The sequence below is a fragment of the Ictalurus furcatus genome, chromosome 1 (assembly GCF_023375685.1).
Source record: "Ictalurus furcatus strain D&B chromosome 1, Billie_1.0, whole genome shotgun sequence".
NCBI lineage: Eukaryota > Metazoa > Chordata > Actinopteri > Siluriformes > Ictaluridae > Ictalurus > Ictalurus furcatus.
In genome coordinates this window covers 17,952,671-17,976,013 of record NC_071255.1, presented here as the reverse complement: position 1 = coordinate 17,976,013, position 23,343 = coordinate 17,952,671, and the positions used below count along the sequence as shown (strand labels likewise).

Here is a 23,343-nt window from a genome sequence, read left to right as displayed (position 1 = left end):
TGAGCACAGTGCCATATGTTCTTAATTGTTCACAGTCAGATCAACATTATTCATTATTTCTACTCATCTACATATTTTGAATATTAGGGAAACTGGTGATTAGGATGTAAATGCTGCCTGCTTTTTGAAGGGGCAACATTTATGATCCTGTAGCAGGAGTTCAATTGGCAGATTCAGTACCTGTGTGGAGTTTAGTCTCTGTATCCGTCCTAATAGAGTGCCATATGCTCGTCCCATATGTTGTCTTTGTTCAAACTTTTTATTTTAATGTTATGACTTTTCTTTCTGTGTCTGTACTTTAAAGACGTTAGCGTAAATGTGCAGGGTTTTTTTTTTTACCTGTGTATCTAGACATGTAGTAGTAGTAGTAATAATAATAATACAAATTATTATTATTATTATTATTATGATTATTATTATTATTATTATTATTATAAGTGGTTAGGCACTTATCCAAAATAATGGCTAAACGGTTAGCACATGTTCCTCACACCTCCAGGGTTGGGGGTTCGATACGCTCTTCCCTGTGTGTGTGTGGAGTTTGCATGTTCTCCCCGTGCTTCTGGGGTTTCCTCCGGGTACTCCGGCTTCCTCCCCCAGTCAAAAGACACGCGATGTAGGCTGATTGGCATTTCCATATTGTCCGTAGTGTGTGAGTGTGTGTGCGATTGTGCCTTGTGTTGAGGTGGCACCCCATCCAGGGTGTCCCCCGCCTCATGCCCCAAGTCCCCTAGGATAGGCTCTAAGCATTCCACGACCCTGTGTAGGATAAACGGTACAGGAAAATGGATGAATTGATAATATAATTTTAGAATAATATAAAAAGAAAGAAAATACTATTTTTGTTTAAATAAGTAAAAACTGCCTCCATAATTTCTTTCATTTATTCTGGGCTAGTGCTTGTTGCTTGTCAAACTCATTGTTCAGTATAGACAGAAAGTAAGTACGTCTAAAAAATTTTTTATCTATGTCTCTGTGGTAAATTCATTTTAATCTGTAATGTTTGGGCTAATATCATGCTGTCTCTGCATCCTGACAGTTTACTGACTCTGCATTGACCAAAACTCACATTACGGTATCAACAGTTCTGATCTGAGTGTGTGTGTATGATCTTGCTTGGCCTTTAGAGGGCCAGAGGTCACTTTGTGCAGCACCAGTGGTGTGTTGGTGCACAGTATTGTCTGGCAGCCAGGGGTCTCTAGTGCTCTGCCTGATAATCCAGGTGCAGCAGGATGGACTCTGTATTATCAAAGCAGCACTACAGCACTGAGCTTGCTACGGCAGCACATATGCTAAAATTGGAACGATACAGAGAAGATGAGCATGGCCCTGTGCAAGGATTTCCACGCAGAATCATTAGCCTAGAGCCTAGATCACATCACATACCTTTTGTGTTTTATATATTCACCGCTAATCACATGTTTTGGAGCAACCAATATTTCGATTTTTAATGCACTAAATCTCAAATAATACACTGAATTCAAAAAATGTTTATGATGAAATGTTTTAGCGAATTAAGAAATGCTAGAAATGCCTTTAGAAATGTTAACGGAACAGGAAAAGGCCAAAATCTTTATCACTCTAATGAGGCACTTGTAGCACACCGCGTATTCATATTTTACAGTTAATACTAGCGCTGTGTACGAGTCGTTTATCTATAGACTTAGCAAATTTACCCTCCAAATGTGCCTGCCTTTAATAAAGCACTCATTTAGAGTCCCATTAGGAGCTAAGAGTGACCAGTTAATAATTCACACAGAGATTTAGGTTTGTCTTATTTAATTGCTATTCTTTATTATTTTGTTTGGTCTGTGGCAATAATAGTGATTAAACTGTAATAAAACATAAGAAGCTCCAGGTGTTCAATAACGTTTGCCTGGCTGTATATTTTTCATTATTATACACACTATGAATTATGTGCTATATATGCACTTTCTTCTCTACCAACACTACAGGTCTGTCCACACAAACATGCACACATGCACATAGACAGGAAATGAAAACAACATTGAGAACACATGCACAGCCGTTTTGAGAAGGTAGGCAAAAATTACACAGAGCCCACTTATGTCTTTCAGTAAAATATTACCCTTTTTCTGTTTATTGTTGGCCTGTTCCTCAGCTGTAGCCCAGGGCGATGCATTCTTTAATAATGCATTCTTACAATGCCCAGATTGAGAGAGAATACCATTTGGTTACAGGCATCACTGAGTATGGCCTTTACAGCCTACCCATATCCTCTCTATCCCCAGAGTGTGTTTCAGCCCACGTTTATTTGAAGAAATTGTATTTACTGGACATGTGTTTTCTGTGCGTGTGTGCGTGAGTGTGTGTGTGTGTGTGTGTGTGTGTGTGTGTGTGTGTGTGTCTGGGCTAGTCTGTGTATGTTAAGTCTATGCAAGTGAAACAACCAACAACCTGTTTGTGTGTGTGTGTGTGTGTGTGTGTGTGTGTGTGGAACTGGAATATTGCCCAGCCTTTTGGCACAGCAGTGTTGCACGAGTAGGTGAACATTCTTTTTTGCAACTACCATGTGCCACGAGGTGAATAAATTGAGTGCATCAAATTTGAATAAACCATTTTTCTCTCTCTATAGAGTGAAAGTGCTCCCTTTGCACAAAGAGGGAATAGTTACAGCAGCAAGCAGCTGCTAATGAAGTAATATGTTTTAGCTAGCAAGATGAGCAACATAAATTTACCAGCACTAATGGCAGATCATTATAATCCACTCACATATGTGTTAGAGGTGATGGGGAGCTGACGCCTGTGTGTCTGAATAGCAACACTTGTGTGCTGCGTTGTGTAGAAAGACAGTGTGATATGAAGCAGGTATTCATTTCTTTCATCTCATTTCCTTTCTTGCTTTATTTTTGTTTAGCTTTCTGAACCTGGAACAGGGCTTTTATTACACACTATTGATTGAAAAAGGCCTGGGTCCTTCCAAAAAAGCAATCGAAAGACGGCAATCATACCTGAGGTGCCCGTACCGTTCCATTTAAATAAATAAATAATTTGTGGTAAGACATTCACGCTGGACCTTCAACGTCAATGATGACCAATTAATGCGTTCCTCCCTCTCCTGAAAGTCAATTTCAATTAATTTAGCAAACAAAGGGATGAGACGGGACTCTCTCGTTCTCTCCCCTCGCACAACGATACACTCTCACCTTAATTGCTACATTGTGTCCAAAAAAAAGATAAAGAAAAAGAGACAAAAGCAGAAAGTCGAAAGGAGAGGCGAGAGTGGGAGGCAAGTGTACTTTTCATTATGTGGATGTCTTTGTGGCCAGCTGAGTGGTGGCCTTGGAGGAATGAAAACCAAAGCGGTTCGGCATTTGTGAGGGAACTTCACTTCTCCTTGAGAGAGCAGGAATGCGAAAGCTTCTCTTCCACTTTGTACTTACCCTCCTCTCCGCCTTTCTCCCCCATCACACCTGCATTTCTCTTCATTTTCGGAGCAGCCTGCAGAGAGCTCCCTGCCTTGTCTTTGCTCCGCTTCATTTTAAGTCTTCGGCTTTGCTGTTTGTCACTTGGCATGATTAGCTCTTGATAAAGAATTATGGGCTGTTCCCCTGTAATTGCTGCATGCGCCTTCCCAATAAGGATTGGTTGCCTGGAACAATGAAGGCCCTGCTGCTCAGTCAATCAACCGGTCAACAGGGGGCAGTAGATGGCTGTCTTTGGCATGAAATTCACCATGTCTGATTTCTTTGTCTGCTTTGTATTATAATCCAATAACCAGTTAGAGCAGTTTTCTTTTCATTTATCCAGAATATAGATATGATTTGTATGTATTCTCCATTGGGGGGCGGGAATGCATTCACCAACAAGTGTGTGCGCATTGGGGCTACCGGGTTTTTAGAATGAGGGAGAGCTGTATTCCTATTTTGTGGCTGAACACTTCACTTGCTGTTCTTCATCCAGAGCTCTGCAGCATCTCAGCCATGTACCTGTTTGATAGCATTTTAATAGAGATTAATCTATGTAGTGTCAAAAGCAGAGGAAATTGTGCTGCACAAGAGGAAAAGGAAGCCTGCTGGGTGTTTGTGTGTGTGTGTGTGTGTGTGTGTGTGTGTGTGGTGTTATCATTTTCACAATGCTCTGTTACTTACATGGAAGAGAGAGAGAGAGAGAGAGAGAGAGAGAGAGAGAGAGAGAGAAACAGCTCCCTTTCAAATCATTTTAGGCTTCCGTAATCGGAAATGTCAGCTTCAAAAGTCAGTCCCATTGTGGGAAGTTAAAAGGCTTGTTGGCATTAAGGCAACCTTACATCATTCTGAATGAAATTAGGTGCACTTGCTTGGTGTTTTCCTTTTCTTTTTTTTTCTTTTCCAGTTCTGGGAAACTCTTTCATTCTTCATTTTCTCCCATTTAACTCAAAGGGTTTCTTTCCACTTTAACGCTTTAATGCTGTCATTCAGAGAAAAAAACACACATATGTCTGCTCTTGCCATGAGCATGAATGGTACTTTTCCGATTAGAAGACAGGATCAGACTGCATAATGTTTTATATTTCTCTGCGCATTGTCAGTCAGCACATGGAGCTGAGAGAGGTGTGGAGAGTGCAGTCATTTTCACAATGGCAGGTTATTTATTTATTTATTTATTTATTTATTTATTTATTTATAAAAATTCATTGTGTGTTAACAGTGGTTCTGGGGGGGGGGGATGCTCCGTTTGAGAAGTCAGGACTGGGAGTCTGTGGAGCATGTAGCACGTCAGATCTCCCTCAATTAATCCACCATTAGAAGTCTCGGATCCACAAGTCAGTGCGCTGGGAAGCGTGTGTGGCTCAAATCTAATTATTTCCTCCTTTCCTCTGAGCAAGGAGGGGTGTGTGTGTGTGCGTGTGGAGAGAGAGAGAGAGACAGAGAGAGAGGAGAAAAGAAATGGCAGTATTTAAAAAAAAAAAAAAAAAAGCTACAAGGCTGTGGACCGACACTGGATAGATTTTTTTCTCTCTTTCCCTCTCCTCCGGTCCGTCACTCACTCAGACCCTCCTCTCTCTCTCTCTCTCTCTCTCTCACTCATTCTCTCACCCCCCTTCTCTGTCTCCCTCACTCCCCTCTCTATCTCCCTCTCTCACACATGACAAACACGCACACGCTCTCCTTTCTCTCTCATGGTCTCTTGCTGTCTCTCTCTCTCTCTCTCTCTCTCTCTCTCTCTCTCTCTCACCGTCTCTCTTGCGCTCCCTCTACCTTGCTCCTTTCTATGCTGTAAGTTCATTCACTGTGTCAAGCAACAACTGGCTCGGGAGTGAGAAGTGGGCTTTGGATCCTCTTTATCGAGCATCCCAGTGAGGATGCAACATCCGCATCCACCTGTACACCCTGGGACTGCCTCGCTGCCTCATCGCCTCTCTCTCTCTTTCTCTCTCCGTGGCTCTCTAACTGTATCGGAGGCACTGCGGAGAGCCGGTGCTCTGCTATCCTGACCGTATCACAGGCAGAAATCTCACGCAGCAGACGCTCTGCAGGAGACAGACACTGGACCCGAGAGCTGGGAGGGTAAGTGACTTCCACACATGTGGACATTTCTCATATCTCCATGTCATCTTCACTTTTTCTTCTCTGTAGAAAAAAATTGCGTCCTGAAAATTTTGGGCTATTAATATTTGTGTTTGCAGCTTTAGCACAAAAATAGATCCACACCCTTAAAAAAATAAATAAATAAATAAATCCCCATTCTATTTTTGTTTTGTGTCTTTTGTGTGTGTGTGTGTGTGTGTGTAGTCTTGATTCATATTTGTGCACTGCCCCATCTAAAGCCCTCCTTTCAAGAGTATTGTGCCATATTACCATATTCATGGGCTCTTTGCAATTAAATTGCAATCAGCAAAGGGTCCAGCCAGAAGTGTTTCTTTTTTTTTTTTTTTGTATGCGGGGTGGAATAGGGCACCATGAAGCTCTCGTGGAGAGAGGCAGAGAAGTGGAGGTGAGGCAGAGAATACAGATTCATTCAGCGATGCTCAATGCTAGGCTGAAAAAAAAAATCTCTTTTTCCCCCTGCAACCAGGCTAGCATGCAATTCCATCATAAATATACAGAGTTCCAGTAACAAAGAGGTGGGGAACAGATTCAACAAAATAATGGAGGGGGAAAAAAGGAAGCGTTGGTGGAGAGGAAAGATTTGCATGCACCTGGAGGAACTTTGAAGATAAACAGAAATAGATCTTCATGGAGGGGCATTGATTAATTCTCACAGTTGGTGATGGGAGGAGAATCCCCGGCTGCTGTGCTGAGTTAGAGAGTGTGTGATGTCTCAGAGATGGAGCGATGGAGAGAGATAGATAGAGAGAGAGAGAGAGCCCTGGGGCTGGAATGCTGGGTGAGCGTTGCCCTGCGTCAGGGCAGCTTTGTGTGTGTGTGTGTGTGTGTGTGTGTGTGAGTGTGTGTTTTGTTTGAGAGGTGCGTCCGTTGTTTAGCGGGCTGGGGGGCTGTGTGACTGGGGTAAGAGAGCAGCAGGCTGCTACAGCACCATGATGCTCCAGAGCTGCTTTTGTTGTGTTCAGTGTTTCAGTCCAGCTCCCTCTCTCTCCATTTCTCTGTATTTTCTCCATCCATCTCCTCTACCTTTTTTTTAATCTTCCTTTACTGGGATGTAGTAAGGGTAAGTTTGTTGTTTTTCCCTCTGTCTTCTTGGGTTTCTGCATGTGCTCTTTGCTTTCGTTAGTTAAAATGGCGTAAAGACTGTTCTATTGGTCGTATTAGTGTTGTGAGCATTATTCCTTATGGAACTTAATCTTATAATACAATATATCATTTTGACAAAAAAAATAGTCATTGTTTTATGTGGGAAGAATTAGATATTTAAATGAATTATTTTCCACTTGAAAATACACTCCTAAATTTTATTATTATTATAATAATAATTATTATTATTATTATTATTACTACTACTACTACTACTACTACTTTTATTTATTTATTTATTTATTTATTTATTACCATTTTACATTTTAAATTTGCTTGGAATTTGCCATTTCCTCAGTTTGTTTTTTCTGTTGAGTCCAAAAATGAAAAGAACATTTTTATATTTATTTTATACTGAAAAAAATATATAGCTGTTAAATTAAACATATTTCAGTTTTCAATACCTGTCAGCATAATAAACAGAAAGGAATGAATAATGATTGAAATGTAGGCAGCATTGCCTGAATACTTAAGCAGTAATATCGATTAAAAAGGAGATCAGTTAAACGGAGTAAGTTATTTATATTAATGTGCGAAGAAAATATTTTTCATTCACTAGTTTAAATACTATGCATTATTAATCATGTTTACATTGAGCGTTTAGTTCTAAAACTATGGCAATTAACATGGGGGATTTTTTTCTTTACTGTAATCAAATGAACACTACAATTTATACTAAAATGTCAAAATTATTTGGGACAGCTTATGCTGAAAAGCAATTTAGAAGTATGTGTTAAAGCACTCACACACACACATGCTGTGCATAACACTATACACATGATCTCTGTCCTTTTTGATCTTTAGCCTTAATTAGTTTGTTTAATGAAATAAAAAATAGAATGACATTTCACAGAAATACACATAGTAAGTGAGTGTGTGTGGGGGGAGGGGGGGGTTAGGCGGTTAGATTTGGAAACACTTCATTACAATTCCTTTAACCATACAGAATTCTCCTTGTGGTGTCAGTAGACAATTTGTCTTTGGCTTTCCCCCTCTCCGGTTTTAGATAGATGGCATAGTGCATGTGTGTGAAGGGCTGGACACAGTAATGTGTAGGGAGGCTTGAAAGGTCACAAGCTCTCCATTGAACCCTAACCACCTTCTGTCTATTTTCCAGCAGGAGCAATTCAGTGGGATTTTGTGTGCGGCGTCAAGACAGGGAGCAGCTCATGCGTTGGTGCTGGAGGAACACAGCATGAGTCGTGCGCTTAAAACCTCGGCGGTCCAGGTAAGTGCCATACAGAGATAGGTGAGGGGCGGCGCAATCCATCAGCTCCCCCAATCACCCCACCCCACCAAACTAATGCTGCTATATAATACACACTCTTCATCTGACAGGCATGCACTGTTGGAAGACAAAGCTATTGCCACACATGTACTCTCAAGCATGGATTGAAAAATGCACTATGTCGATTTCTGTTTGCAGAAAGACCATTGATGGGGCCTTGCCTTGTGCCGCAAATCATCTTCAATCAATTGTTTTGAAAGGCCTTGGCGTTTGCCATACGGCTGAGGACAATGCTTGCGATTCCGCTATTGCTTTCTCCTTAGAAAGACTCTCTTCGGTGACGGGTATTCTTGGGTGGATAATACGGATCACGTTGTTATTGCTTAAGAATACGCGTAGTCGAGGAGAGTCATGTCGGCGGTGACGGCAGGGGACTAGAGAGAGCACAGAGGCCAGAGAGCCCACCTGCCCACCACACACACACACACCCACACACCCACACACACACACACCCACCCACACACTACCAAAGCTCACACTCAGGTCATTTAACAAGCAAGCAGACAGGTCTTGTGTTTCTGTTATATATATATATATATATATATATATATATATATATATATATATATATATATATATATATATATGTTGTTGAGGCTCTATAGATGGGGCTTGTTCACCATGTAGCCTTATTCCTCCACAGGATGAATATCTGTTTGATGTAAAATTGCACTGATTATAAATCACCGTTTTCACCTGTGTTCATTCTGCCCAGCATTTTTATCTGTGCATAAACTTATAGATTCCATTTTTGTTTCATTCTCAGGAATGCTCTTATCTGTGTTTGTATTGGTAAAAGGAGTAGCTGAATCAGGGTGGTTAACTAAGTCTGTAGATGTAGGCAATGCACATAGTCTACGGCATTTACTATCTGTCCTTAGGACCACACACTCTTCACTTTGCACGCCACCTTTTTTCATGCAAATTGATTTAGAAATGACATTTATCGTGCAGGGTTTCCACATAGAAGCCAACCGCACCACGAGGGCTGACAAAAAAATGTCCACCGAGCCAACGACAGCTCAATTTATGCACTCGGAGGAAGACTGAGTGGAAAAGAACACACAGCAGATAAACAATTACCACAGCCTTAGATTGACTAGAGCTCTGCTTTGTATGTAGCTGCACATATATCATGAATATGTATCAGTCGCCGCATATGATGGTGCATTCTAAAGTCTAACACCCATGAAAATCCATTTAAGCGGCATAATAGGATCTACTTGATCTACTTGACATGCTAAATCTTATAAATATACATGAGATTATTTTTTTTTTGGCACGAATGTATTTTTCCTTATTTTTAAATTGCATGAAAAAAAGCAAGGATATGTTATTCCGAGAGGAATAAAATGTGGATGTATTAATAGAGAGTTTAAAAAAAAATCAGCAAACAGTCCAATTTACTGTTAATTATCATTAAGCACATTGAAATGACACATTAGCATTTCAGACAGACTAAAGAAAACAATTCAATGGCTCTCCTCTTGATCACCCTGTAATTATCATTCTTTTGGCTGTGCTTTAATGAACAGAGAGTGGAGGAAAAGCTTATAAGTACATGTTATGGCCTTTTACCACTAGGGTACCCACAAAACTGAAAAATGATATGTCTGGTTCACTATATTTTCTGCTTCCTGGCATAAGTATAGGTTTGTTTTAAGAGGGAATGTTAATTAATTGTAAAAGGCTTTATTTAACTAAACAAGAGATTTGCTTTATTTTATTTATTTATTTATTTATTTATTTATCTATTTATTTTATTTGACATTTTCTGGTTTAAAAAAATCCTGCGGTGCTTTATTATATGCTCTTATACTACATTAAGCCATTTAAGGGAGCATTAATAAATGCACATTATATTTGCAGTGAAATTGATCATATAAATAATCATTCAGACTGTAATATCTAACAGAAATAATAAATTGTTGTATCTTAGCTCTTTTTAATAATCCCACACCATAAATACCCCAAGCATGCAGTGTTTTTTTTTAAAATAAATAACGCTAGAAAATAATTCTTAATATTCCAAATCATCCAAATGAAAAGGATATAACAGCATGCAGGCTGCAGCAACAGACACACAAAAAAAGCACTGAGCTCATATTCCCCTCCCTCTAAACCACTGGAATATCTGTCCTTTATTGATTATCTGTGCTACTGATTATATTCATAATCATTTGGACATTATATCATATTCATTATATTCATCAAAATTTTCTCCACTGAAAAAAATATTCTAGTAAAGAATATGCATTGTGCTATTATGATGTCATTTACATTGATTAAAATGTTTTAATAGGAAGATTTTGCTTGTTGTGGATTCAGATTTTATTTAATATTGTTGATAAATAACCTCATTGAGAAGTGTAATGATATCACTTGGTCTCTTCTACTGGCATTATTCAAATGACCTCAGTGAGTACACTTTGGAGAGTACTGTATTTATATACCACAAGGATCCTCAAACAGAATGCCTTTTATATTTATATGTTTATTATATATTTTTTTTAAATAAATAAAGCTGTATTTAAGTGAAATGTATGCATTTGTATATTTTGTCTCAGGTGTAAGAATGTTGGTTTTAATATAAATATTCAGAGACCTAGTGCAGTAGAATAATAATAATAATAATAATAATAATAATAATAATCACCATTGTCATCATCATAATATTAATCATAATAATAAATACATTATTTTCAGGATTATATTCATTTCAAGATTTTCAGAAATCTCAAATCTATTTACTTATTCACCAAAAAGCTAATTTCTTAAATAAAACATTGACGATTACATTATTTCAAAATGCAAATCAGCCCTTTATGTCACTACTTTATTTTAAGCTGCAGAGATTTTTAAGATAATGTGTATGATTATAGGTACGTAGCGATTTCTATGTTCTTATCACATTTGGACAGATTATCGCTGTTTATCCTGTTTATTCTAACTGTGGCCTAAGCTCTTCTGCCTGCTTCATCTGCACTAATCCATTTACACTCCAGAGCATAGCTCACTAGCCAACACCTACTCAAGCTTGCCTGCTCTGGCCTAACACATGCTAGGAGAAGCACATTTACATGAATATATTTCTCTGTCAAACCCTATCTGTGCACATCATTCACACATACACTAGGACTGGCCAGCATGTATAAGAGTCTGATTCATTTGCCATAATCACCATGGATTTATGGCTAAAACTGTCTGCTAATAGTTCCTGATTTGAAATGAATAGCATGAATAATGTCAAATGATCCCATGTAATTATATAACCTTAATTATGAATTTAATTAAAATAAATGTAACTAAATATGTCTAAATTTGAGTCTAGTGCAGAGCTTAAAAACTGGCTATGTTTACCTTTTCTTTTGGGTCAGGTGGATATTCTAAACATATATAATATACAGTACTGTGCAAAAGTTTTAGGAACCCTATATTTTTAGTACAAACTTTGTTACAGTTTTTTATTTTATGACTTCTACATTATCGAGTCAGTACAAAAAATATTTTAGATTCACAAGCAGTAAGTTTTCTAGCACAAAATTAAATGTTACAGAAAAATGTTTGTATGTCAGTAAAGAAAGCAGCACATTACGTAAGAGACACTTTTCAGACAAAAAACACAATGAAGGCTGCTGGGTTTTGCTGCAAAAATAAGAAGCAAGTGCAACAGTCAAAGTCTCCAAAAGAACTGTGGCTGGTTCTGCAAGATGCTCAATAAAACTTACAGCTCATTTCCTTATAAAACTGCACTAATTGTACCGGAGACTGCTAGTTTTATTTAGTTTACTGCTCTTTACGGTTTTTTTTTTTAAATGTAGAAACATTTAATTTCATTATTTTGTAGGCATCTTTGCTCTACAGCATTTGTACAGCATGTGCCTAAAACTTTTGTACAGTATATATATATATATATATATATATATATATATATATATATATATATATATATATATATATATATATTTTATAAAATGTATAATATTTTTATTATATATTTTTAAATTAAATTATTTATGTGTCCTTATTTATTTAAGATGCTATTCCCCTAATGGGGTTTTAGAGCATACACAATAGATCTATCAGAAAAACGATTAAGGGACAGTAGGGACTACTATCCCTATATACTACTGAGCTGCCTGAATGCTCCATATCACCTCCTACCCATTCATATGTCCTCATTTCGTTATTTTTATTTTTCACCTACATACAGCATGAATCATCTAGCTATAGTGTTTACTAATAAGAATCCATTTGAGGACTCTTCAGCTCAATCATTATGTTTTCAGCTCGTACAAGAGGAGAACCTAAACACCTTTAAGTACATGCTATTATGGGAGTTCTAGTATATATCCGTGTGTAGCTCTACTGATTCCCCGTCTTCCCTCAACTTCCTTCAGGAACATAATGTGGTTTCTGCAAATAAGATCTGCAGCATTAATCAATTGGAAATGTGCTGCATTAGCGAGCTGCATTTCCGACGGCTGCCTCCCTTCAGCAGAACACAAAGGCACAGGCAGACATTAAGTTCATATCCTCAGGCTTATTGACTCTTAGAACAGGCGCACATCATCATTATACTGATTCTAAGAGCTGATACCACACATTAAAGTCCATTACATTAATTATGTGCATGCTACGTATTTTTAGCTTATGTGTTTGAATGTTTTAGCCAGGTTTGTATAAGAGGACCATGTGTACTTTATCGATTTATTTCAGGTTAGCTTGGTCGATCCAACCCAGAGGTATTTTTTAATAAGAGCGTTCTGCCTGCTGGAGCTAAGGTTCATTTAAATAGCAGTGTATGAAATGTATCCACATCAGTGCTTCAGAGATAGTACCAAAGCAATATATTTAAAAAGCAATTTATTTACCTAGGATTGGAGATTGCACAGATTGAATGGAGGAGTCAGATCCACTGCTTCCAAACTCTCCATGGACACCACTCATCCCATTCTGGTGCGATTGCACTCTCTCTCTCTCTCTCTCCCTCTCTCCCTCTCTCTCTCTCTCCCTCTTCACTCCTTTATCTCACCCCACTTCACAAACTCTTGTGACTAATATTTCTCCAGGAGGAGTTTGAGTAAAAACCATTTCAGCTTGGAAAATCCCCAGCAGTCTCAAGAGAAGTGACTGGAATGAGTTGAAGGATGCTTAATGCTGAAATAAAAATAACTGTAAAATAAATAAATAAATAAATAAAAACACAAACACAAAGTCACTCTGTGAGATGCATGTATTTGTTTTCATAATTAATACACCATTAGTTTACCTGGTAGATGTGTGCACGTCTGTGGACATGCTTGAACCTGTGAGTTCATGTGTGAGAGTGTGTGCAGCATTGAAGACTGGTTTGAGGTGGATAAGGTGATAATTCATGAATGAGGCTCTTCATTCATCGCCTCTGCTCACACTGGTCTGTAAACTGCGGTCTCTCCCAGGATGCACACTCTTAATGAGGGCCTGGCCTCCTGAGCTAACACCTCCTAGAGCGTGAGAGAGACAGAGAGAGAGAGAGAGAGAGAGAGAGAGAGAGAGAGAGAGAGAGAATGAAATTGAAATAGAGAGAGAGAGAGAGAGATTAATCAGGATGATTAATCAGATCGCCTAAATGCTCATTCCCCCCCCCCCCCCGGGCCCCTCCCTCACATTTCAGACTGAGGCTCTTAAGTATATCTCTCTCTCATAAACACAGGTTGCTCAAGCTTATTGCAGAGCATCTTTGACAAAATGGGGGACAAGAAATAAATGTACATTTGCAAGGCAAGTTAAAGCTACACAAACCTCTCTCTCTCTCTCAGTGTTACTGATCAGGAATAATCAGTACCAGCACAAGATTGTTCCAGTTCTGCCTCTGGGCTTAGGAGCTCTTATTGCACTGTCAGGCCACTTTTATTGCCAATTCACTTCATCCCTAAATGAGGCTCATTGTGATGAAATAGGATGTATATCCTTGATCGGATTTTAATGCAGAAATGTTCATTAGTTGGAAAAACTTTGTTGCTCTCATGCGTAATATTTTACATGATATACTGAAATTAAATATCCTACCCACATTTCTATAATAGCTTAAATTAGTCATTATGGAAGGAAAAAAGTTATGTGTTTTTTTTATTCTTAATATGTCATTTGTCATTTTATTAAGTTTTGTTGCAACATGTTAAAATTTAACCACACTACAATGACTGGGACATTTTGCCGTTAAATGAGAAATTATTGAAACCTGCAAACACCTTTAATTACACTTGATTGCTTTTAAGCAGAGTTTCTAATTCATCTTAATCTCTAGAAAGCACTTTCACCCGCAACAGTTTGAAATGGATTTGTTTATCACATTGGCATAAGGTTGTTGTGTACGGTCTCCTGATTGTTCCACTTTGTTGGCTACGGTGACAAATCCAGCGATGTTTTCTGGTGTATCATTCAAATGCAAAGCAGGGCCATCCACACGCTTGCCCCAGACTCCTGTTATCTACTGAGTCTCAAGACACTGAGGAGAAGCTTGCTGATGTGTGAATGGCTTTACCATGTGCAAAGAGCAACAGAAGAATATGCTTCCCATTGTAGCACCATGAGGGCTTCTTTCAGGGTGAAAGAAAGAGCCAGAGAGAGAGAAAATAGATTGGATATTCAAATTCTAATATTACATTAGAGACATGGTGGTGTGCAGACAGCTAGTATGATCTTCACTTACCTCAACAATATAATTCGGAGTGTGATCCTCCCTCTTTCTCTCTTATAACCCCTGTTAATATAGTTATTGTTGCCTTATTGTAAATGATAAGCAGGACCATCTCTAATGACGTGAAATATTGTGACAATTCTAGGGGAACACGGTTAGAAGGAGGGGCCTCAAAAATATATTTGAATACACTTTAAGTATATGAAATGCAATTTGAACTTGAAGGGAGTTTGGGCACGGTTTAGAATTTCTAGTTATGGTTTCAACCTCTATTAAAATGTACATCTATCATTCATGTGCATTTTTTTTTTTGCTAACTGTGTGCATTTGATATGACTCAGAAGTGTAGTCACTTGTCTTACTCAGCTATTCATGTCTATGTAGTAGCGTAGCATAAAGAGGAAGTGGAGTTCCCCAGTCAACTTCCTGAGTGGAGAGTGGCACTGTGACTATCCTCATCTCTCCATCTCTCTCTTACTCTCTCTCTCTCTCTCTCCTTCTACCTATCTTTCTATCTATCTATCTGAGTCCAGTATGCTGTGACTCAGCTCAGTCGGCCTTGATCCAGGCCATAGACAGCAGGCAGCCATTTGGAACAAGCTTATTTAGTATTGCATTATGGATGATACATGAGTGTGATGTTCTCTCAGGCCAATATATTACAGTGGCTTATCTTGATGTTGGGTGCTGACATCATCATCATCATCATCATCATCACCATCCTCATCATAATTTACTGTGTGTGAAGGAGTTACTGGATAAACCAAAGACCTCATGAAAAAAAACCCCAACAGACTATTGATACAAATAAGAAGCTGAATTTCTTTAGAACTGTTGAATTACTCAATATTGCTGATTTGCTCTTGCACCACATTACTCAATACATCACTGTCAGAATTACTTTACTGCACGAATCGAGCCCTTTGCCGTTCGTTATCAAATTCTAAAGGAATAAAAATGGAACTAAACACAGAGGTATAAAAGTTACTCAATCTTCCCGTGTTCGGTTTAAAGTCGTAATTACAGGTGAGCACTTTGTCATAATGAGAGCATGACAAAACGACCCATAGCTCTTTCCCAGGTTAAACACTGGCAGATGGAGACTGTCGACGGCTAAGTTTGCGAGCAGAATTAATTAGCAGTTATGGCGGCTGACACATGAGTTTCACACTGACCTGCAGTTAAGAATAACACTTCATTTTGAAATATTTGCAATAGCTGTCCATCTTACTGGCAACAGCACAAGCTGGCTAATTTATAATTAATGTTTATTTGGTCTCTGTGGTATAGTAGGAATAAAGTGGATATTCGAGGAAGCTAAGAATGGACCGAGGGAGGTTGTTCCCAGAAATATCGGCAATAGCTGATGTATTTCGTATACAGAGTATGTGGGGTTCATATGAGGACACGGTGTGACAGGAGGATTGGGAGAAAATGCTCTCTGTTTTCCTTATCCAACAATGCAGTAAGAGAGCTGAAGCAGGTGGCTAGATGAAGGGAAGGGCAAGCATTTTCTCCAGCTAAAGTGCAAATGTTGCAGGTTATTTCCATGAAGTTTCATCATGGTAGCAGCCAGGATTCTCCACTCTCTGCTAATCTGTTGTTCTGCACCAGAGCGCTGGTTGCTTGGCAGGAATGTCCTGCAACTCCAAACACTGGAGTTTTTAAGCTGCTGTGTACTGGAATTGAACAGTGTGTGCTGTGTGTATGGATGTGTGTGTGTGTGTGTGTGTGTGTGTGTGTGTGAGAAAGAGAGAGAGAGAGAGAGAGAGAGAGAGAGAATAAGCTTACCACCAGCAAATAGTATATCTACTGCAAAAATTATAAATCAGCATTAAAAATTGATTGAGAGATTTCCACCCTTACATGCATGTTACACTCACGAATCTTATATCTGTTGTACTGTACATGAACAGAAACACAAAGAAGCTGATTGTCCTAAAGTTAAAAATGACTATTTTGTTGTTGTTCAATAATATGGGAGAACATGACAAATTCATGAATTCTGTAAAAGTGCAAGAAAAGTAAATAGCCTGGAGTGAATTTGTGAAATATAAATGTGCTGTGAGTGTTGAATACAGGCTTCCATTACTGTGCTCTTTGTTAATTAGATGCCATTTTTATTGCCAACAGCCTGTGGGCTCCCTGATGGACTGCTGTAATGATATTTGAGTCTATAAATAAAACATTTAAGCCCACAGTTAAATCCTGTCTGACCTTATTGGTGTGTATTGCAGGCACAAGGCCATGGAGATGCTCCTTGTTTTGTGAAGAAGAAAAAAAATCTCTACTAACATGAAAATATTGCTTACTTGATCTGTATTAGTCTGCTGGTTATGTGTGAAGAATTCAACATTATAAACAGTTCAAAACAATTCTGTTATTATCTGGGATGCTCTTTTATTACAGTGGATACACCCATATTTTCATCACAAAAAGATTTGAGCTCGCCTGCACCTTTTGTTCCTTGTGCATCCTGCTGAGGGCAGATAGAGCTTTGACCAAAATTACTGATGAAGTGCCATTCTGTCATCCGGAGAGATCAACTCTTCAGTAGTGCAACTCAGACACAGCTGCAGGAGCCTCTTATATTGCAATAAGCTCTAATCCTATTGTTTGATCTAATTATTTCACTTGCAAGGCTCCGCTGATGAAACCAATGAGAAAGAGCAGATGAACCATATTCTGTCTCACCACACAGCTATACTGCCTCACTGACAGACAGAAACTGACAGACAGAAAGACAGCACAAAGAGGTACTGGCCGATGAAGTCACGTAGCCTTTAGATATTATCCAGGTAACAATGAGAGATTACATCATATCAGCTAGCATGAATTCTTCATTGTCTCTTATTGATTTCTTTAGCAGTGAGCGTCTATTGTCCAGAGCGCAAAATGGAAAGCCATTGAACTTGAAGGATAAAACATTTATGACAGTCTAGGGATTTGAGAGACACTCATGAAGAAAGAAAGGCTTCTACAGAACAACAGTAATAGAAATATACCTCTGGGTTCACCCATGCGTCTTCCTTATGAACAGGACGAACCTAAAGATGCATTTTGCGGCCTGTGTGCACTGAGCAGCCCGTGCACCTGAGCAAGAGCTCTGCCCAGAGCATCTGAGATAATACACAGATGAGTCAGAGAAGAGAGCAGAGGCTGCTGGAGGTGAGTATTGATCGTGGAGGCCACAGACTCACTCAGGACGATGGGACACACACTCTGAACTGCACAAATCAAGGTAATTGTGATGGACTGAAGGCCAGCAATCGATGACTGATTACGCCACTGAAACACAACATCTGTTCGCTGCCACTTGCCGACAGATCGCTTTGATTACATTTAATTATGTAAAGGGTCACTGGACCAATTAAATTACATCTCAATTATCCCAGAAAGTGGAATTGATAAGGGAGGGCAAAATAATAATTGCTTTACAAATATAAGCATTACTATTTTTGAATCTTTGTATGTAAATGTTGTATGTACCATGACATGTCACTTAGGACATGACAAATAAATGTGAAGGACATCATGAAAGGGGATTAATGTTTGGTGGTTTCTTGCATTCAAATTATTGTTATATTTGGTATAAATTAGCACTCTGCACAAATAGATAACATAAAGCTGAATTCAGTATGATGTTCTATATGAAATATAATTATGATCAATGCATTTCGAGCTCTCCATAGTTCATCCAGATTAAGACAGAATGAGATTTCTGCCCTGGTTTAGATGAGACTATAATACCGCTTAAAGGTTATTTCTTAAATATACTCATTTATATTCATATTTAAACACAGGTCATATTCTTGATGGAACAATCTGCACAGTTTTTGCAGGGAAAAAGGAACAAATAAATGGCATGTGCTTACACCCACAAAGCACGTGCTTACACACACACACACACACACACACACATACACAGACACACACACACAAACATGGAGAAGATGCTTCCCAGGTGAGCAGGACACAGAGGTCTTAAATGCATAGGGACACAAAGTGAACCAGCTCACCTGCTGCGTATATGCCAGCTCAACCAGCCTGTGGTTGTATCAGTAACTTGATGGTGGGAGGTAGTGAAAGAGAGAGAGAGAGAGAGAGAGAGAGAGAGAGAGAGAGAGAGAGAAGGAGGGGAGGTTGATGACAGTTCCCTGCAGAGGTGAAACTTCTCAAAGGCATCGAGAGGGAAGATGACACTTCATCCGCCATCATTTGATGGGACTCAGGGCGGGTTATGGATCCTGTCACACAGCCAAATAAAGTGAGGAGAAGCAGCCGCATCCCAGGGCGATTTTCCACCCATAGCCTACCCGTAAATGTCATCCATTATTGATAGGAAAAATGTTCAGGCTTATTAGTTTTAAAATGGACACTTCTTAGAGGAATCATCACACATAAAAGGGGAGACAACAATTCAAGACTATTGCTTAATATAAAATTTGTTAGTTCACAATTTGTCCATTATGCAATAGTGAACAGATATATATATATATATATATATATATATATATATATATATATATATATATATATATATATGGATAGATAGATAGATAGATAGATATAGTAACTATACAACTATAGAGTAAAAGAGTTCAGTGGTCTGCGTAGAGGAGTCAGTGTTAGATGTTGTATGCAGCAGAGGCCGTGCTGGTTATGCTCATTATTTTGTGGTTCAGAGACACAATGCTGCCTTGACACCATTGTTCACAGCAGTGTGCAACTCCACCGAATCAAAGCAGAATACCTGGAAGTCCAGCACTCAATGCATAATAAATAAATATTAATATTAATATCAAACACACTGGGTTTATAGAACAACAAAGTCTAAACGTTGTTTATATCCTAGTTCATTCTTTGGTTCTCATCTTTCTATCCAATTAATTACATTTTTGTTAATCTCATACTTTTAAAAAACTGTAAAAGGTAAATAAAAAATAAACAAAACAAAATTTCAAACAGCATACACAGAGTTCAAACATTATTTCTCTTTAGTTCTCTGAACTAAAATAATGATAGACACCAACTAACAGTGTTTAAATAGTCCAGCAAATAATAAGCACCCACTCAGCATAAGCAGATAGCTGATATTTTTTCAGTGCTGAGATGATTTTCACAATGCTGACATACCGCCGAATTTAAAAGTCAGATCCTGTGTGAGAACAACTGCCAATTCTTCCTAATTCATTTCTCTACACCAGAAGTTTAAATGTAATGGTACACTCTCCATTTCCAGGGTTTCAACAGGGTGAAAATACTGTTCAGAGGATAGATGACTACTTGCTGCATGTGTCAAAATTCAGGGACAGTTTTTTACCATGTAGACTATTAGAAAAGAGACTAAAGGACTCAATTAGTCATGAAATGTGCATTATAATGAAATTTGTATGACCTGATTAAAAATGTTCCCATTTCCAAGTAATAATGAGAAATTATTTAAAAATATGCAGAGAACTTCACCGACTCAGTGACATGCAATCTTAAAGCGGGAATGATCACATTAAGCTGGAGACTGTCCTGAACATGTGAAAAGGATCATGAGGAACAGGATTTTATTCACAGGTAATTGTTTTAAATGCAACATTGTGACACGATTTCAAACACCAGTCTTGACACATGTATGCTGATGCAAGAAAGCATAACAAATCACTGAATCATTTTCATAATGTTTATATTCCTATTTACTACTATAAAGAAACTATGATGATTGGTGAGAAACATTGGTACCGTCATCAGTAAAACTACAAAAAAAAAAACAAAAACAATGTAATCTTTTTTAAATAGAAATGGAAACTTTTACATTATATAGATACAGGATACAATGTATAGCTATTTAGGAAGTTCTATCTATTAAAAAAAAATGTTTTAAATTTTTTATTCAGAAATATTCATAACAGATTTTTTAAATGGATTTAGGACACCTAAATCAGCGAAGATGTACGAGAAGTCATGTTTTTGAGGACAGAAACACAAGCTGCATATTTATTAGAGTTCAGTACAAAATAAGAGATTACAGAAGAAAAATATTGACTGAGGTCATTGCCAACTTTGGGTAGGGGTTGGAAACATATTGATTTCCATATATTTGGGAAATTTGCTGAAAAACAAATAACAAATGAGTGATATCAGCTAGTATACATCATGGCTCATGAGGGCCTGCAGTCCACACCTCGAGGCTGCACACCCATTTACATAACTCAAGGGCTACATTTATGCTGCATCATCAGAAAAAAAGTGTACATATCTGGGCAGTTGACAGTAGGTTGACAACTTATCAACTTACTTTCAAATTATGAAAAATATTTTGACGAGAGCTTTTATCCTTCCAAAAAAAAAAAAAAAAAAGAGAATTGACAATGTTATCTGAAATGGCAAGTCAGTCTCTGGCAAGTTACAAGATAGAAACTTTATCCAGAGCACGGGAAATTAACAGCTACCCGGGTCTGACTGCTCAAACAGTCAATCAGCTTCTGTTATCTCAGGGCGGATGCAGCCTAACTATGAAATCCCAGACCAACGTTCACTACAAGTCAATTAAATGGGAATGTGCAATGTGTAAGCTATGACTTTCAAAGAATCTAGCTGAATCTGATCCACAATGTATGCATGAATGAATTGAAAACTTTTATGAATTGTGTGAATGTGAATTGCATCTATTGTTATCTTTGTACATCCGGTTTTAGATAATGGATGGCTACCCACACCTTGTGCAGTTTGCAGGGAGGTTTTTTTTGTTGTTGTTTTTTTGCTCAGTTTATCCTGATCAGGGTCCAATCCCAGTAACACTGAGCCTGAGGTGGGAAACACGCCATGGAGGGGACACCAGTGCATCACAGGACACCATGAACACATATTCACACACTCGTTCACACCTAGGATAATTTAGCATAGCCAATCCACCTATGGCATGTTTTTTTTGGAGGCGGGAAGAAACCCATACAGACACAGCGAGAACATGCACAGAAACTCCACACAGAGAGTAACCTGAGCTCAGGATTGAACCAAGGTCCAAAGAGATTGCAACGCTAACTGCTGTGTCACCATGCTGCCCCTTGCTAAGTAAAGTATAGAAGAAGTCATTAGGTGTCATTAAGTAAAATACAGGGCGTCCCTAAAGTCTCCATACATAGGGTACTATGTTTGCCTGCACCATGTCGGTTGAGCCTACATTTTATTGGATGATCCGCAACACTTCCAGTCTTTCTGAACTTGTTAATAAATTTGGCAACAGTGTCATGTGTGATGTGTTTGCCATGTTTCCTGTTAAAGTTTATCACAAGCTTGCGACAGCTTCCTGATCCAGCCATGAGAAGGATTTCAATACGTTCTTCTTTCGTCTTAAAGTCTATCTGAAAAATATAAACTAAGTATGAAACATTTTGGAAGACTTTTTACTAAAAAGTGTTCATTTCCCCTATATATGGAAACTTTTGGGACAAACTGTAGTTATCATTTGGTATAAACTGCAAATGATACTGTCTGGATACTGTAAACTTAATTTATATCACTGACTGTATTTTGGATTTTTTTTTAAAAATTATATTTAAACTCTATACTTTATTATATTTATTATATTCATGTATGTGATTTTTGTGTGAAAGAGTTTAACCGAATAAACAAAGCTTCGACTTTGTGTGTCATGTTATTAGCTATGTATTTTTCCTTGCATTTTCTTTTGAAGTGATGTGCTTCGGTTGAAAAAAAAATTGTGAAAGCTTTGTATCTTTTAAAGAAAAAAAAATCAAATGATTATTGATATAAGCTGATACTCAAGGTATTGATAAAGAAAAAGATTGTATCATACCATCTGTACTGCTTGGTTTTATAGTCCACAATTGTGGAAGAGTAGCCTAGTGATTTATAGTCCCACTATCTGCTGTCATACAGAAGAGGATGGGTTCCTCTCAGGGTTTCTTCCTCATGTCATCTCAGGGAGTTTTTTTTTCATTGCCACTGCTCATTAGGGGTTTAAATATACCCTGCTGAAAAAAAAAAATAGAAATAAAATAGAAACCCTCATAGAATTTGTAATGGTTTTAATGGTTATAATGGGAGTTATACTGGTTTTAATGTAAACTGTAATGGTCCCTGTAGGTCTCTACTGGCAATTTACTGCCTTCTATTGGTAGCATGTTATGTCTAGTGGATACCATTAAAGACCAATAATGGTAATGGTTTTAATGGTTAGCCGATGGTTTGTAATGGTATTTGTGGTGAAAACCATTAGAATTTCTGCGATGGTTTCTATTGTTTTTTTTCTTCTTGAGCAGGGTGAATACACATCCATGCAAACAAAACTAAATTGCACTGGAAAGAAAAAAAAGTGAAAGAGATTTCCAGACCTGATGCTTGCTCAAGACACATAGTAAACATTCATGCACACAATTATACTCCCCTCTAACATCGAATAATGGGATATACTTGAGATTTGAACATACTGGTGCGACTACACCGGGTAGTTTCGATTTTCAGCACATTTCACGATCGCAATTCTCCTCTCTGTAAAAAAAATGACCCTCATACGGATGGTAGCTCTGTCAGTCATGCTGAGACTCTGGAGCTGTCAGTGCTCACACGCATCGCCGCCCTGTGCAACAACAGTCCAAAGTTTGCTGCTAAACTTCCCCTAGTCCCGCCTGGGACTGCATGACTTTTTCCTCCCCTTGCCTCTT

General features: G+C 38.2%; 1 pseudogene; it reads left to right on the top strand.

The window, feature by feature from the left end:
• Nucleotides 1–1,268: 1,268 nt before the first annotated feature.
• Nucleotides 1,269–1,341, top strand: LOC128616212 (uncharacterized; annotated as a pseudogene).
• The last annotated feature ends 22,002 nt before the right edge of the window (nucleotides 1,342–23,343 follow it).